Raw genomic sequence first — 17,270 nt, forward strand, 5'->3', positions numbered from 1 at the left:
GTTCCATATGAACTTTAAAGTAGTTTTTTCCAATTCTGTGAAGAAAGTCATTGGTAGATTAATGGGGATAGCATAGTGTTGGAAGTTCTGGCCAGGGCAATCAGGCATGAGAAAGAAATAAAGGGTATTCAATTAGGAAAAGAGGAAGTCAAATTGTCCCTGTTTGCAGATGACATGATTGTATATTTAGAAAACCCCATCGTCTCAGCCCAAAATCTCCTTAAGCTGATAAGCAACTTCAACAAAGTCTCAGAATAAAAATCAGTGTGCAAAAGTCACTAGCATTCTTATACACCAATAACAGACAAACAGAGAGCCAAATCATGAGTGAACTCCCATTCACAATTGCTTCAAAGAGAGTAAAATACCCAGAAATCCAACTTACAAGAGATGTGAAGGACCTCTTTAAGGAGAACTACAAACCACTGCTCGATGAAATAAAAGAGGACACAAACAAATGGAAGAACATTCCATGCTCATGGATAGGAAGAATCAATATCGTGAAAATGGCCATACTGCCCAAGGTAATTTATAGATTCGATGCTAAGGTTTGAGGTATAACTAAATCCATCACCCAGGAAGTGAGCATAGTGCCTAATAAGTGGTTATTCAGCCCCTGCTTCCCTTCTCTCTCCCCTTTAGCAGTCCCCAGTGTCTATTGTTCTCATCTTTCTGTTCCTGTGTACAAGTTTAGCTCCCACTTGTAAGTGAGAACATGTGATGTTTGATTTTCTGTTTCTCCATTAGTTTTTTTTTTTTTTTAATTTCTCTTAATGTCAGAGATAAGGTTACCTTGAGTCACACTTCCACAAATAGGATAATTTACCTGTTGAATTCCTAGAGATTTTAAAATGGGATGAGGGGTTGCTGAGCCAGTTTCAAAACTGGTCACAACTGCTTGTTTGTCAGAGTCCATAGCTTCCTGCCTTGATTTCTTCCCACCTCCTTATGCTACTCTTTAAGTCATGCAACACCACCTATCATCCATTTGTGCTACCAACAATGATCACAGCAATGCCTGTTCTGGGGTCTGGGGATTGTAGAAAAAGACATACTTGCTTCTCTCAAAAAAAAAAAAATCTCAGTCTGGTGGGGGATACAGACACGTCAATGGATGGTTATTGGCACACAAGAGTAACTACCTTAGTGGGGAAGCCCTAAGTAGATACAGTCACATGCCACATAAGGACATTTTGGTCAATGACGGACCACATGTATGATGGTGGTCCCATAAGAGTATAATGGAGCTGAAAAATTTCTGTCACCTAGTGACAACATAGCCATCATAACGTTGTAGCACAATGCATTACTTACATGTTTATGATGATGCTGGTGTAAACAAACCTACTGTGCTGCTAGTCATATAGCACATGCAATTATGGGCAGTACATCATACTTGATAATGATAAGAAATGACTACGTTATTAGATTATGTATTTACTATACTATACTTTTTATCATTATTCTTCACATGTACTCCCTCTTCTGAATTTAAGTTAACTGCAAAACAGCCTCAGGAAGTTTTCCAGAAGAAAGCATTAGTATCATAGGAGATGACAGCTCCATGCATGGTATTGTCCCTGTAGACTTTCCAATGGGATAGCACGTGGAAGTGAAAAAACAGTGATATTGATAATTCTGACCCTGTGTAGACCTAGGCTGATGTGTGTATTTGTGTCTTTATTTTAACAAAATGTTTAAAAAATAAGAAAATTTTAAATATTTTAAAATAGATAAAAGCTTATAGAATAAAGATATAAACAAGTAAAATATTTTCATACAACTGTACAATGTGTGTTTCAAGCTAGGTGTTACAAAAGAGTCAAAAATTTAAAAAATAAAGTTAATAAGTTATAATATAATATAATGACTGAGTTAAAAGTTAAAGTTCATAAAGTTAAAAAGTTACTGTTCACTAAGGTTATTATTGAAGAAAGAAAATGTTTATGTCAATTTAGTGTAGCCTAAATGTAGAGTGATTATAAAGTACAGGAGTCTACAGTAATGTCCTAGGTCTTCACATTCACTCACCACTCACACATTGACTCACTCGGAGCAACTTCCATTTCTGCAAATTCCATTCATAGTAAGTGCCCTATACAGCTTTTCCATTTTTTAAATCTTTTATAGCACATTTTTACTGGACATTTTCTATGTTTAGATATATAAAACTTCCCACTGTGTTCTAAGTATTCAGTACAGTAGCATGCTGTACAGGGATACAGCCTAGGAGCAGTAGGCTCTACAGTATAGCCTGGGTGTGCCGTAGCTGTGCCATCTGGGTTTGTGTTAAGTACACTCTATGATGTTCACACAACAACAAAATTGCCTAACAACACATTTCTCAGAATGTATTTCTGTCATTAAGGACGCATGACTGTACTTGACCCATGTTGAGGGATCAGAGAAGGCTCCCAAGGCAAAGTGAACTCTAAGCTGAAGCTTAAAAGAGTCATCTAAGCCAAAGCAAAAGTAGCAGAGAAGAGCTCTAGGCTGGACAAAAGTATATTCCGATGGCTAAAGAGAAGAGAGAGCATGGTGCCTTTGAGAAACTGTGAATGGCCCCTAGGACTGAAACAGAAAATTAAGGGGAGAGAGGCTGAAGAGGAGAGTGAAGAGAAGACAAAGCCAGAATGAGAGGGATTTTACGTGCCAGGTAAGGAGATAAGCTTTATCTCGGGACAAGGAGGCAGAGACCTGGTCAGATTTCCAGAGGAGAAGGATTGTTCTGGCGGCACGGTTAGTATAGATGGTGAGGGCACTGTCAGGATAGATGGTGAGGGCAAGACGGGAGGCAGGGAGACTAGTTAGAAGGCACTTTCAGCAGTCCAGGTGAGGAGTATGGCAGCCTGGCCCAGGGAAAAGGCCGCAGGGATGAGACACGCAGACAAATGCCAGTGGGGCTGACGGCTAAGTATGGTGGACAGTGCCTGGCTATGGAAGTGAGGTGTTGGGAGAAGTCAAGTATGACTCCCAGAGTCCTGCCTTGGGACCACTCTGGTGGTCACTGAGAAAGCTACAGGGGAGTTGCACATTGGGGGCAATGTGCCTATTTCAGTTCTGGTTATATTGAGTATGAACTTTCCAGCAGCCCACTGTCTATGCTGGTACAGGGCTCGGAAGAAAGGCCTCAACACCCAAGGGACAGTGGTACCAAGATGGGGGTGATACACTGTGTCATGAGGTCTTCATCTACCCCAGGAGAGCTGACACCAAATGTGGGATGGTGGGGAAGGAACAAAAGCAACGTTCACGGAGCTCTCCATTGTTGTCAAGCATACAGTTTAGCTGGAGAAGAGCCTGATATGTCCGGTGTCCTACAGCCTTATTCTATCCTCCAACAGTCTGCATGGCTGGTATTACCCCCAATTTAACAACGGCAGAAATGGGGGTCAGCGTGGAGACAGTGATAAGCTCATCAGCATGGAGTTGAGATTCCAAGTCAGGTCCACATGGTCCCAAATCCTATGCTTTTACTACATCAAACATTTTGCCTTGGTCTTCAAAAGACCACCCCTGTATTTCAAAATTTTCAGAATGGTGAAGCTCACAGGCTCTGAAGTCAGGAAAACACAGATACGAATCCCAGCTTTGTGATTTATCAGCAGCTCATCACCCTCATTTGCAAAGCAAAAGATAATTACTGACTTCACAAGGATGTCATGAGGATTGATTAAGATTAGGACATGGAAATCGCTTAGCACAGTAGCTGGAATAAAGAACTACTCAGTAAAGGTGTTCAGCATTGCTATGTTTAAGTACTCTTAAATCATGGTTTTCAACCAAGGCCATATGGCCCTCAGGGGATATTTGGCAATCTCTTGCCAAATTTGTGGTTGTCACAACTCAGGAGAAGGTTGCTACTGACTTCTAGTAGGCAGAGGCAGGGATGCTGCTAAATGTCCTACAGTGCACAGATCAACAAAGAATTACTTGGTCTGAAATGCCAGTCGTGCCAAGATTAGATGAAAGGCACACATTTTTTTCCCCTTTATTGACACAGGGCCTCACTGTGTTGCCTGACATGGTCTCAAACTGCTGGCCTCAAGCAATCCTCCTGCCTCAGCCTCCCAAGTAGCTGGGATTACAGGCACATGCCACTGTACCCAGAGATAGATTAGGAATGATCTAATCTAATTTATTCATTTTACAGAGGAGAAAATGGAAACCCAGAAAGGAAAAGTGGCTTGTGTCTTGAGGAACGTTTGGATGGAGAGGAAGAAGACCCTGAAAATTGCAAGCTGGCTGTCTGGAACCTTATCAGTAAGGATGTTTCTGTATCCTTCTTGCTCTTTGTTCAGGGAGAGTTGCTGGGGCAACTATTTTCTAACCACTTTCAAGGGGGAAGAGGCCAGTCAGCAGTGCCCTGGGTGAGGGCATCCTGGCCCAGTCCTCCTGGTGGTCATACCCCAATCCAGCCACGTCTGACCCAATGAAGGGCAGTAATCAGGAATGTGAATTGCAGAATGTACCCAGGACTTTATGAGCATCATGTCACTTTTTCTTCATAACAAGTAGTTCTGTCATCCTGTTGTAGTCCATGAGGACTCTGAGGCCTAAGGAGGCTCCATGGTTTGCCTGGGGTTACACAACAGAGGGACACGTGGAAACCAATGTGCTCCAGAGTTCACATTCACTCCCACCTCTTGAGACTGTCCAGTGAGACCCCAACCTGGGCCTCCAAAACCCTCATTTCCTCTACGCTTATAGGACCTGAGCAGGCTTCATCTGAACACAGGGTTTCAGTCACTAAGGTCCCACTTAGCCATGATCATCAAAACGCACATTTCACTGGAATAGCCCACTCCCCGGCTACACAAAAACCATGCATCTGGGTGGATTCTCAGCCCTCTTGTTTTTCTGGAGACCAGAGACAGGGGTGTGAACAGCCTGAAGTCACATAGCAAGTACGTGATGGGTCTCCTGACTCCTTGTCTGTTTCGTATTTGGAAACAGAAAAGCAAAACTAAAAATACCAACTCTGAATTATGCCTTTTCAAGAGTGGAGAGGGGGCTGACCTTCTGACAGTTTCCTTCTGATACAAAGACATTTGCATGAAGTGATTCCCCAAAAGATCTTGGAGAAAATACCTTAGTTTCTCATCTCCTCCCTTGCTCAGCTAAAGCAAATGAGACTCTGGATTGTTAAAATAGCAACTTAAAATGGGTAAGTAAAACTACAGAAGGCAAAAAGCAAAGCTGTTTGAAGATCCCAACCCCAAAATGTTTCAATTCTGTACATCTTTAAGCCAGCACTCAAAGCTCCACTTTCCTTTTTAAAAAAGGAAAGAGGCACACAGCGGTTCCCTGATTTCTCTTTCACAGCAGCTGTTTTTACTTCGTTCATTAGTTTATAGCTTATCTTATCCCAAAGGTGTTTTGACAGTAGTGGGGAGCAGGCAGGAGAAGAATCAAAGTAATGGGCAAATGTCAGATAATAAGAAAAGCCAGGAAACATTAGTAAACAGCAAGGAACAGTTGTTATAATAAGCTGCCTAGTAGCCAAATCAATGAGGAAAATCAATCCATTAGCAGGCTTACACTGCCCATAAGAGAAAAAATACATATCTGATGATCAGAAGAAAAATTTTCTTTGACATGATGCGAAAAAATAAAACTTTATTGTTTAATACACTGAGTGAGATTTGGGGGTTTGTCTATTGCAGCAACTAGCATTAATTACCCTGACAAATCCCCACTGCTTTACCTCCCCCAACCTCCCACAGATACTCAGTGTCTGTTGAATGAAGAAATGAGCACCAACTCCGCTCCAGGCTCTCTGGTTTCCAGGTGACGTCCTATAATCTTCCTATTAGGTTGGGATGTTGTGCCTTTTATTCCCTAGACAAGGGAATAAATGCCTTGGTCATGTAGATATTTTAGACTGGATAATTCATTGTCATGGGGGGACTGTCCCCTGCATTGTAGAATGTTTCATGGCAATCCTGCCTTCAGCCCACTAGCTGTCAATATCACCACCGCCTTTGGTTGTGACAACCAAAAATGCCCTCTGCTATTAACAAAAGTTCCTACAGCCAAAAGTACCCCCAGTTGAGAGTCACTGCCCTAGGCCTACGATTTGTAAGTACATTTTCTACATCATTCTCTGCCAACAACCCCTATACCCCACTACACACACTACAAATCCAAGATACAAAGATGGAACAGGACGGGACAGTCACAGGAAACACATCTGCTGGAAAGAATGGGACACACACAGGAGTCACAGGTTCAGAGCTGCTCTGAAATCCTGCTGGGCAGATGTTCTGAAGGCTCCAGCTCTGAGTGAGGGGCTGTGAATCTTCTGTCAGGGAAGCTCAGCCTTGTCCATTGTTCTCATGACCACTGGATCCACTCTTTGGTGGGGGGCTGGGGGAGGGTTCTCCTTCCCACAACACTCCTTGGAGTTTAAATAGTTTCCTTAATCCACTTTCTGTTCATGGGAGGCTGGCATCCCAGGGATTGCTTTAACTCTCAAAGATTGTGCAGCCCAGACTTGAGGCTTCTTTGGTGTTGCATTTCATTCAATAACTTAAGAGGCTTCTGATGTCTTTGCCAGTGAACACAGGCAAAGTTCTTTCTAAGATATACTTCCTAAATCTGCCTTTTCCTTTTCTTTTTCATCACCTTGTTTCTCTCTCTCTTCACCTAATAGCAGCTACCTTGAGGCTACATGGAAAAATCAATGACAAGACCACACTTCTAATTTGATCTTTGACCTGAGTCATTTCCCACACAGGAGATTTTACTGGGCCTTTGCCACGTAAATCCCTTTTAAATTCCATCTCATATTGTGTGGAACCTAGAAATAGTCTGCTGTTTCAACTCCAAGGTCCCATCTTTCTGGGTTCTATTATTCTGAATTTCTGCTTGCAACTCACCTAACAATTTCTCGAGCTCATGTAATACTCCTAATACCTTGCCAAATAGAGCTATGCTACCATCACCCTATTTTCCTACTTGTTACCCTGAAGTGATGAGTTCAATGAGCACTCTTTGCCCTTCTAGACATCACAGGTGACAACTTTCCAAAACCTTGCCCCTGCGTAACCTGATCTCCATCTTTCCAGTCTATGGTTCAGTTTCCAATCACCTGTCTCTTGACCACTAAGCTAAAATCATTTCTATTATCCTTTTTTTAATGAAGCACCCTCACTACCAGTATCACTACCAGTATCAATTTCTGCATTAGACTAATTGACACTAGCTGCTAAAACAGACAAATCCTGAAAATTTCAGTGAATTAATAAAATAAATGTTTATTACTCACTCATTCAAAATCCAATGAAAGTAGGGAAGACCTTTCTCGTCTTGGAGCTACAGAGGAGAAAACTGCTTCTAGAACTTAAGCAATAAAGGACGAGATTGTTTAAAAGGCTTTGAGGGATAAAGGCCCACTTAACCTGGGTAAAGAGATCAGATTAAAGGTGTGCTTCCTCTCTCTTCATGACCTTGGCAAACTCAGTGGACAGGTATTGCATATGGTGTAGCTCTAAGACAGAGGAGGACCATTCATGAGTATGGTCACCTGGTGCCCCATGAGCATCACCTCCCTCCAAGTGGCTTGTTCTGTACTGCCTCCCAAATATCAAGAGAAACATCAAGAAGCTTGGAAGCCTCCATGAACAGGGGAGTAGCTTCTATAGAGAGCTAGAAACTGTGGGATGGGAGAAGCCAATTGTAGTAGACTATTATTGTTCACAAATATTTGCTATCCCTTCCTAAGAACAAATTTCCCTTCCCCACCTCATTGGCATAGGCTATGGCCAATGCCACATAAGTGAAGGTGATATGTTTCACTTCTGGTAGAAACTTTCAGAAACAGGGTATGAAGACTCGTGTTCTCTTTTTCTTCAATCACCATGATCAGCAATGTTTTAGATAGAGTCTACTTGATCAACCTGAGTCCTGGGGTGAATATAGGTTGGAGCAGAGTAAAGTTGTTTTAGCTTGTGTTGAATACATAGTGTGAGCAGGAAATTAACCTTTGCTTCTAAGAGCTCCTGAGATCTTGGATTTGTTTGTTACTACAGAATAACCTAGCTTGTCCTGACTAATAACACCAGTGAAGGAAATGCAGGAGATTGACCCAAAGAAGAAAGAACATAGTCGGGAACAAGGTTGTTGTCATCAACAACCTGAAGAGCCAAGAGAAAAATCAACACTAGATTTGCTCATGTGTCACTCCCAAACTGCGGAAATCACAGGGACGTAGCTCAGTTTAAGGAATGATGTTCTGGAAGAGTAATGAGCAACTGGTGATTGGAGTTAATTGCAGAGGAGCAAGCAGCAGTCTGAGATAAGAGAATGGGAGATGGCTCCAAGGCCTCTCTCTTCCAGTGCTAAGATGCTGTCATTACATGAAAAAATCTGTATTAAAGGTAGCCTTTGGCCCAGGAGTTTCCACATGTCAGTGAGTACTATGGGCTGAAGGTCTGTGCACCCCTTAAAAAAAAAAAAAAAAAAAAAAAAAAAAAAAAGATATCTTGAGGCTTAATCCCAAATGCAATAGTATTAAAGGGTGGGAAGAGGTGATTAGGTCATGAGGGCAGAACCTTTGGATTAGTGTTTTTATAAAAGAGGCCTGAGGGAGTTGGTTTTTCCCTTCCTCCGTATAAGGACGCAGCAAGAAGGCACCATATTTGAAACAGAGAGCGAGCCTTCACCAGACACTGAATCTGTTGGTGCCTTGATCTTGGACTTCCCAGCCTCCAGAACTAAGACCGATAAATTTCTATTATTTATAAATTACCCAGTTTATGGTATTTTGCTATAGCAACCATAACAGACTAAGACAGTGAGGAAGGCACAGAGACTTAGGACCATGCAGTATCTCAGCTAAGCCAAAGAACCCATCCTCCTGGGGAGGCCCCAAGGCCCAGGATGCAGTACTTCTCAGGAAGTTTCACTGTGTTTTCTCCATTAAACACAGCTATGCATTGGGCATTTGTGTCATTGGCCTGCTTCCTCTTTCTGTCTCTGTCCTTTTCTCCCTGTCTCTGATTCTCTCTGTCCTGGTTTCCTTTTGTCCCTGGACCTCCGGCCTGTTATCCTCCTCTGTGTCTCTGGGTTACTGTATTTGTATTTCTTTTGCCTTTGTGTATTCCTGCCTCCATCTCGGTCTGTCTTTCTGTTTCTGTGCGTCTTTTCACCTCTTTCCCAACCCTCCCTCTCTCTCTCCCTTATACAAGTTGCCTCCAACAATAAATCACTCAAACACTTTTTTATGAAAAATGTACCCCTAGGAAATTGGTCCTTGAGCTTTTCTCTCTCACCATAGCTAGTACTAAAACCATTTACTTGTTCAACTGCATCTTCAGTTTCTGACTTGTTGTCTTTTTATTTTTTTAATCACTTTCTTTTCATTGCTCTAATGAAATTTCTCCCCTAACCAGGCAGGCATTACTCATCTCCAGCCCCAGTGACTGAAACCTTGTGCTCAACCTCTCCACTCTAAATTCTAAAATTGTTGTCTCTGGCCCTGCTTGCAGGGCAGCACTTTTCCTTCCATTGGCCCTGAGCTCTGTGTCCAGTTCCAGAAACATTCCCCAGCAAGGCCATGCCAAGGGTGTGAGCTTCCTCGGAAATGAAGGAAGAGAATGTTCCTGAACACAGATGCCTGAATAGGGTACTTTATCCACTCCAGCCCTAAGGACCCTGCTAGCCCTCTTCTAAAGCCATATCTCCTGCTTTTTGCCCACATTCGCCCTTGGGCCTATCTCATGGCTCCTGCTCAAAACCCAGTAGGCGTCTTCTCTCTGACCCCTACTGCCCATACCTTCCAGAAAGAACAGAGCACAGTCCTAGCAACTAGGAACCTGGGCTCAGCTTCAGCACCAGCCCTGCCACTCGTGTCACCCTTCTGAGTCTGTTTCAAAATTGAAGTAATAGTGCCTACCTGTCAAGGTTGTATGAGAATCAGCAAAGGTCATATACAAAAAGGTCCTGATACAGAACTGGAATAAAGGTGGTGATGCTGAAACATTTATTCCCGTTCTACCACAGCACCATCAAGGCCCCACGCCCCTCCTCATCTTCAGGGCTGACCTGTAGCTAGGAGGCACAGGAGTGGCAATGCTGACTGTTTACAGCCAGAATCTACTCTGGTGGGTCAGCAGGGATGCAGTTCTAGTTATTACTTTGAATATCCCCATACCACCATCACCACCAATACCAAAACTCCCTCATCTCCACGTTCACTTTCCCTATCATCTCCATCCATAAAATACACTCAAAGCCCAAGCAAAACCACCCCTTCCTCACTCTAAATTCCCCTTGGATCCCTCCTAACCAGTGATCATCTGTCCACACCTTGAATTTCACTCACCAGGCATCAGCTACGAAGTGTAATGTACAGTGTCCCCTCAAAACACTTATTTAGAACCTACACTGTACCCTGGACTTGAGAGACTTGGCAATGAAAAAGACATAGTCTCTATCCTTGAGATGCTCACAGGCTAGTGGGTGGCAGCCACGGGTAAATAAATCATGACAATGCAATGTGATAAGAATAGTCATGGAGATGTGGGCTGCAGACACATTCAAAACAGGGAGCTCTAACTTTGCCTGGGGATGCCACTGTAAATGCAGTCTATAGCTAATCCCTTTGCTCCTTAATAGCAAGATCCACTCATCACAGCTCAGCACTAAAAGCTAGTACCGTCCTCGTGAGAAGTGTGGCTACAACCATGGAAAAATAATAACAATTTCCAACTTCAGATCTAGGTTGCATCTGTATCTCCAGGTTCTGAAAGAGTCTGGGCCACAGAGTCGGTATCCAAGGAATGAGAGATGGTCCACACTCTCAGCCAGGCCTCACAATTTAGCAGCATTCTTAGTTAAAACTGAGTAATAATCTCAAGGCCAGAGAAGGAAGAAAGGGTCCAACGAAATAGTCTGGTTGGCCAAGACTCCTTGGGCTCCACCTGGCTGGCTCAGAATTGCAGACGCTCTGTCACTACCAGGTGCATCTCTCTACCTCGGCGCTGGCTGTTCTCTATTCCTGAATCTCTGCCAATCCTCTCTCCACATGGACACCACTCTCTCAACCAGAGCTTGTCACCTACCCAGAGACAGGTCTACTCCTACATTCTAACTGGAACCAAATGGCCATCAAATACAAAGTCGTAACTCCAGGCTCTTTCAAGGAAGTGCTTATTAGCTTTAAGAGTGGGGCCAGGGACCGGGCGCGGTGGCTCACGCCTGTAATCCCAGCACTTTGGGAGGCCGAGGCGGGCGGATCACAAGGTCAGGAGATCGAGACCATCTTGGCTAACACCGTGAAACCCCGTCTCTGCTAAAAATACAAAAAATTAGCCGGGCGCGTTGGCAGGCGCCTGTAGTCCCAGCTACTCGGGAGGCTGAGACAGAAGAATAGTGTGAACCCGGGAGACAGAGCTTGCAGTGAGCCGAGATCGTGCCACTGCACTCCAGCCTGGGTGATGAGCAAGACTCCATCTCAAAAAAAAAAAAAAAAAAAAAAAAACAAGAGTGGGGCCAGGTTCTGCAAGATCTCATGTGTCCGGCAACATCACCTGCCTGGACCAGCACCAAGAACGAAGAAAAAGAATTTAAAAATATTTCTCTGTGAAGCCAAAATAGACACTGTGAAATCTGTGCACTAAAGTTTGTTAGGACCGCAAACAGTATCCACTGACTCCCATTTCTTTTCTATTTTTGGATCTCAGATACACAAAATTGGAATCATCATCATTCTCAAATTATGTCACATTGTCATCAGGGTTCATACCTGGACTTATTTTTATTAAGTCAGTTAGTTAATTAGTTGCAATGCTATAAGTACCTAATAACTCATGACATAAAATGAAAGCTAGGACCTGGATGGGGCATCAGATGACCCCATAAGAAACCCCTTGCCAACCCACCCTCTGATCCCCCTGCTCAGGGTATCCATCACCCAGATTCCTGTATTCATCAGTGCTTTGCTCTCCATTTCAATGAGTGGTATGTACATACGTCCATATGTGTACCACAAATACACACTTCTTATTTTTAACTTTATGTAAGCTTTGTTGTAGATAATCTTTGGAAATTTACATCTTCAATTAATATTGTTGTGTTAAGATTCATCCGCATTGAAGCATGTTGCTGTTGATCCTTTATCTGGATGGCTGAACAATGCCCTATTGTATGGCTCACCACAGTTTATTTGCTGCCTCCCTGATGATAGGCATCTGGTGTGCATCCAGGTTTGTGCCACTGTGATGATGGTGCTACATTAAGCTCCTTGCTCCTCATACGTATTTCCCATTGAACATATATGAGGGCTTCTTTCGGGTATATGCCTATAAGTGAAATAGTTGGCTTTCACCCTCTTGAGAATTTTGATTAATCCAAAGGGAAGCTAGATTTAAGCAAAGCAGGAAGAAAGAAAATGATTAAGAAGAAAGGAAAAGAAGAAAGATTTCTGAAAGCCTGATTTTCAGGGCAAATTCCACATAGGAATAACATTGCTCTTTGTGATTCAATAAGTGCAGAAGACTCAATTGTCTTCTATTTCTTTAGTTTTCTAAAGTTAAAATGTTACTTTTATAATCATAAAAAATAAACTGCTTTAAAAGTTTAAACTATATTTTAGAAAGGTTTCTATTCAAAATGGTTGCACTTTTTCTGTGGCCACTTAGAAGACAGTGAGTTAGCCACTGAAATTTTCCATTTCATCAAATAGCTCTTTTCCCAAGAGAACCAGAGAGGGGAGATCTTGCCAACCATCAATGCCAGTACAGGAAAGTAGGGCTATGCCCAAATAAGCACCCTTGCAGAAAGGCTGTGGATATTGCTCAAGTCCAAAAAATATCTAGAAGTAATTGCTGAAAAATGAGCTTTTTTTATTAACTCGAGCAACAGAGAAAACTCTGTTTTCAGAGAAACACAGAAAATATCTGCTGACCCAACCCAGCCGCCCTTGCTAATCCCTCATTTGCACATCATGAGGAAATTGTTATGGCACATTCTGAAAAATATATTACTTAGCAAACAAGGATGTAAGCAAAGATGTGCAGAAATGGGTGGAAGGAACAACCAACAAGCAAAGAGAAGACACAGGGAAGCACGAGACCCTGAAAACGTTCATGGTAGAAGCATCCTTAGCAATCAAAAAGCTCCCTCTCCCCATTTAACACATGGAGAGAAGAAGGCCTGAAAAGTAGAAAAAATTTAGTCATCTTGTTTAAATAAGAGTAGAAGCTGTAAAAGACATCAACTCCAATCACTTTTCCAATAATCAAATTTCCTCTAAAATTTTCTCAGTAAGTGGCCGTCCAGGTCCTGTCCTTACCCTTGAAATGGAGAGCTCCCACCTCTGGAAACAACATGATTTATCTTTGGACATTATTGACAAAGTCTTTAAATTGAGCTAAAGTGTGCCTTTCAGTAACTTCTACTTATTGCCTAGTTCAACCCCCTGAATGCCATACAGAATGGTAACAATAATAACAGCAACAACAATAATAATACCAATCCATAAACAAAATCCAAAATCTCTAAAACTGAAAGCATTTGGCAGCAAAAGCTGACCTGAGAGGGCATGTGTTGTTGGGAATCATTACCTATCGCATTCAGTATGAGCATGTTGGGCTGCAAAACTATTTCTGTAGTTGATTACTAGGTGTTGTTTCAGACCCCACCAAAAGTGTTATGAAATATAAGGTATGTGTAATGGATTATTCAGGAGAACCATATATAACTATTACTATTGCAGGTCAAAAATGACCAGATATATGCAATTTCAGACGGTTCAACTGAATGCTTTTTGAAACCTGGCTCCAAGGACTTGAGATACAGGATTTGAGGGCCTACAACCATATGGAGAACCTCCGCTTTGAGCATTAACTGTGTGGTAGGTGCTGTGTCAAGCATGACTCTCAAATTAGTATCTCCACGCCAGCCTCTGCCTGGAAGCCCCACATAACCATCCATCTACCTATTAATTGCCTCCACTTGGTCATCTAAAAGTCCCCTTAGACTTTGTTTATCTCAATCTCCGCTCTCAAGCATCTAGCCATAACCTGCCCTGCCTCCATTAAAGACGTCTTTACACACCCCATGTTCAAACCATAAACCCTCAACTCAGACTTTTCTCTTTCTCTATCACTCCACATCTAGCATAATATGAAATTATGTCTGCTCGAGTTTAAAACATTAATATATCCAGGATCCACTATTTCTTGTGACCCTCAGAGTCATCACCTCATCCAGGCCACCATCCTGCCTCTCCTGGATGATTGCAGTGGTCTCCAAATGGGTCTCCCAGACTCCACACTTCCTGCTTCAGACTGTGCTCAACACAGCAGACAGGATGATCTTTTCAAAGTAAAATTAAAGCCTGCCACCTCTCCACCCGTCACCTTCCAAAGAACCCCTACTCCACTCACCACCACCCCTCTTCCCGTCAAACTCAGTGAAGAAGAAGCCAAGTCCTACCCGGACCCAGGAGGATATACACGGTGAGCCTCCTCCATCACTCTGACCTTGTGCCCCACCCCCGCCACTCACCCTCACCCACTGCCCCAGCTGACCTGGCCACCTTGCTGCTCCATAAATACACCATGTACACTGGCTTCAATGCCAGGCTGTCTTCCTCCTGACACATCCATGGCCTCCCCCACCCTATTCAAGTCTTCACTCAAATATCTCCTCTCAATGAGGTCTATTCTGACAACTCTATTTTAAATTGCAATTAAGATCATTTTCTATCTTTTTTCTTTTTTTTCTAAACCACTTAAGGTATCTAATATACTATAAATTAACTTATTTGTTTTAATTACTGGTTATCTCCCCCCACCAGAATATAAGCTTCATGAAAGCAGGGGGTTTTGTCTGTTCTCTTCACTGCTTTATCTACAGTACCTAGAACACTATCTTATACATACTCAAGTGCAGTAACTCATCATTTATCTGTAAGTGATTTACCTTTTGCCTTTGAATCCAATGAGATTCAAGAAGGAAACAAAAGTACCTCGTGGCAGCCAAAATAGATCTCTGTGTTATCAAAGAGGATATACAGATGGCGAATCAGTATGTGAAAAGATGTTTAACATGATTAGCCATTAGGGGAATGCAAATTAAAACCACAGTGAGATATGACCACACCCTTATCAGAATGGCTAAAGCAAAATATAGTAAAGGCACCAAATGCTGGAGGGAGGATACAGAGAGGATGCCGGATCTTTCACACATTACTTGTGGGAAGTAAAATGATACAACCACTCTGGTTGTAGGTAACTGCCATACAGTTACCTACAAAATTAATTGTAGGTAACTGCCATATTTAAGCAACTGCTTAAATTTTATAGGTAACTGCCATGGTATGTTTTTATCATGGCAGTTAATTTTACCATGGCAAATTAAACATGTGTTTACCATACAGCCAACAATTTCACTTTGGGCATTTATACCAGAAAAAGTGAAAACATGTTCACACAAAATAATCTGTACACAAATATTTGCAACAGCATTATTCATAATAACTCAAAACTGGAAATAACCCAAATGTCCTTCAGTGGGTGAATGGTTAAACAAACTGCTGTGTATCCATACCATAGAACGCTACTCAGTCATCAAAAGAAAGGTTAAGTTACAATAGCAAAGATTTAGGTTAATCTCAAAGATATTTCTTAATAGATTTGTTCAACCCAGAATGAGTAACCATGGGACATGAAAATCATCCTTCACTAGAATTCTTTGAAAATACATTAGATGCTTATTTTAGTAGGTGGTAATGAGTCTATTGCATAACAATTAGGAGCAATAGTCATGGGGAAGGGATATGACTTAATACCTGCTCTCCCAGACCTGATGGGGAGACAGAAGAAATGGTCAAACATGGTCTAGTAGGACGTATTCAATGATAGGGAAGAAAGGGAAGCAATAGGAACATAGAATATGAGCATCTTACCCAATCTTGGAGGCAGGCAGATACAAGAATGGTTTCTCCACACAATTAAGGAACAGAAGCATAGAAAAGAAAGGTTAAGTTACAAGAGCAGAGATTTAGGTTAGTCTCAAAGACATTTTTTAATAGATTTGTTAAACCAAGAATGAGTAGCCATGGGACATGAAAATCATCCTTTGCTAGAATGAGCATAGGAGCATAGTGATATGAAGGAAGAGGACTGGACTTCCATTTTGCAACAGTACAGCTAGTCAATAGTGTATCCAGGGAACTGCAGCTTGGGAAAGTAGTAAAAGTTGAGGCTGGACACTGGGGAGGGGTGCCAGTGAACAGGGACCAAGCCATGAAAGGCCTTTCCAAGTAGCCTGAAGAGTCCAGGCTGTGATATAACCAGAAGTAGCAACAGGATGGAGGCTCTAGTCAAACTGGTTTCTACCATACATCACAGGCCATTCCTTAAACTTTCCTATTTCTAGAACCTATCTTTTCCCAGGGTCCTCTACTCTCCTCTGAGATCAACCCTCCCTGAGCTCTAAGGCCGAGTTCCAACACCACCTCTTTCTCCAGGAAGCCCCCTCAACCCTCTCACTGCAGGGTATTACTCCCTCCTGATTAAGAGGGTGCAGGTATTTATGAACATACATGATCCAGCAGCACCTACAGTGAAGTGTGATGGTGAAAAAGCTAGCAGCCAGCCTGCCTAAGTCCCCATCCTGGCTCTACCACTTGCCCTCTATGCTTTATTTCCTTATGTGTAAAATGAGAATGATAGCTTTATTGTCACAAAAGTTATCTCAGGATCGAATAATTTTATGGATATATTTAACTTAGAGCAGTGATTGGCACAAAGTAAGCACTTAATAAATATAACCTTTTATTACATGTTGTGGCCCCCACACCCAACTGCAGGCAAAGCACATCACATGATTAATTAACTTTAGACTAATCAGGGAGTAGCGGTTAATGTTCTACTCTCACAGACAGTCACCTCCATCTGTGACCTCGTACTCTGATTAAACAATGGTCAGTGCAGGCTGGAAATACACTTTCCTTTCATAGGCAGTCATGTGCTAGAGGTTACAACTCCAGGGCGTGATTTGGAACTAGGTCATCTTCCTAGCTCCTCTGTCTTCATCCTTGGATGACCTAGGACAAGTGCCTTCACCTTTTAGAACTTTGCTATTCCCATCTGTACAGAGAGAATGAGTTTCTAGGAGGTTCAAAATGACAGAGGGCTAGGCAGCACTTTGCAAAGAGCTGATGCAAATGTGATTTCCGTTTCCCAACCTGCAAACCACACACCTCCCATCCCTCACTTTCACTTCCAGAAGCACACTCCCCAGACTGGCACAGCTGG

Source organism: Rhinopithecus bieti, unplaced genomic scaffold, assembly GCF_001698545.2.
Source record: "Rhinopithecus bieti isolate Rb0 unplaced genomic scaffold, ASM169854v2 scaffold_9997, whole genome shotgun sequence".
Taxonomy (NCBI): Eukaryota; Metazoa; Chordata; class Mammalia; order Primates; family Cercopithecidae; genus Rhinopithecus; species Rhinopithecus bieti.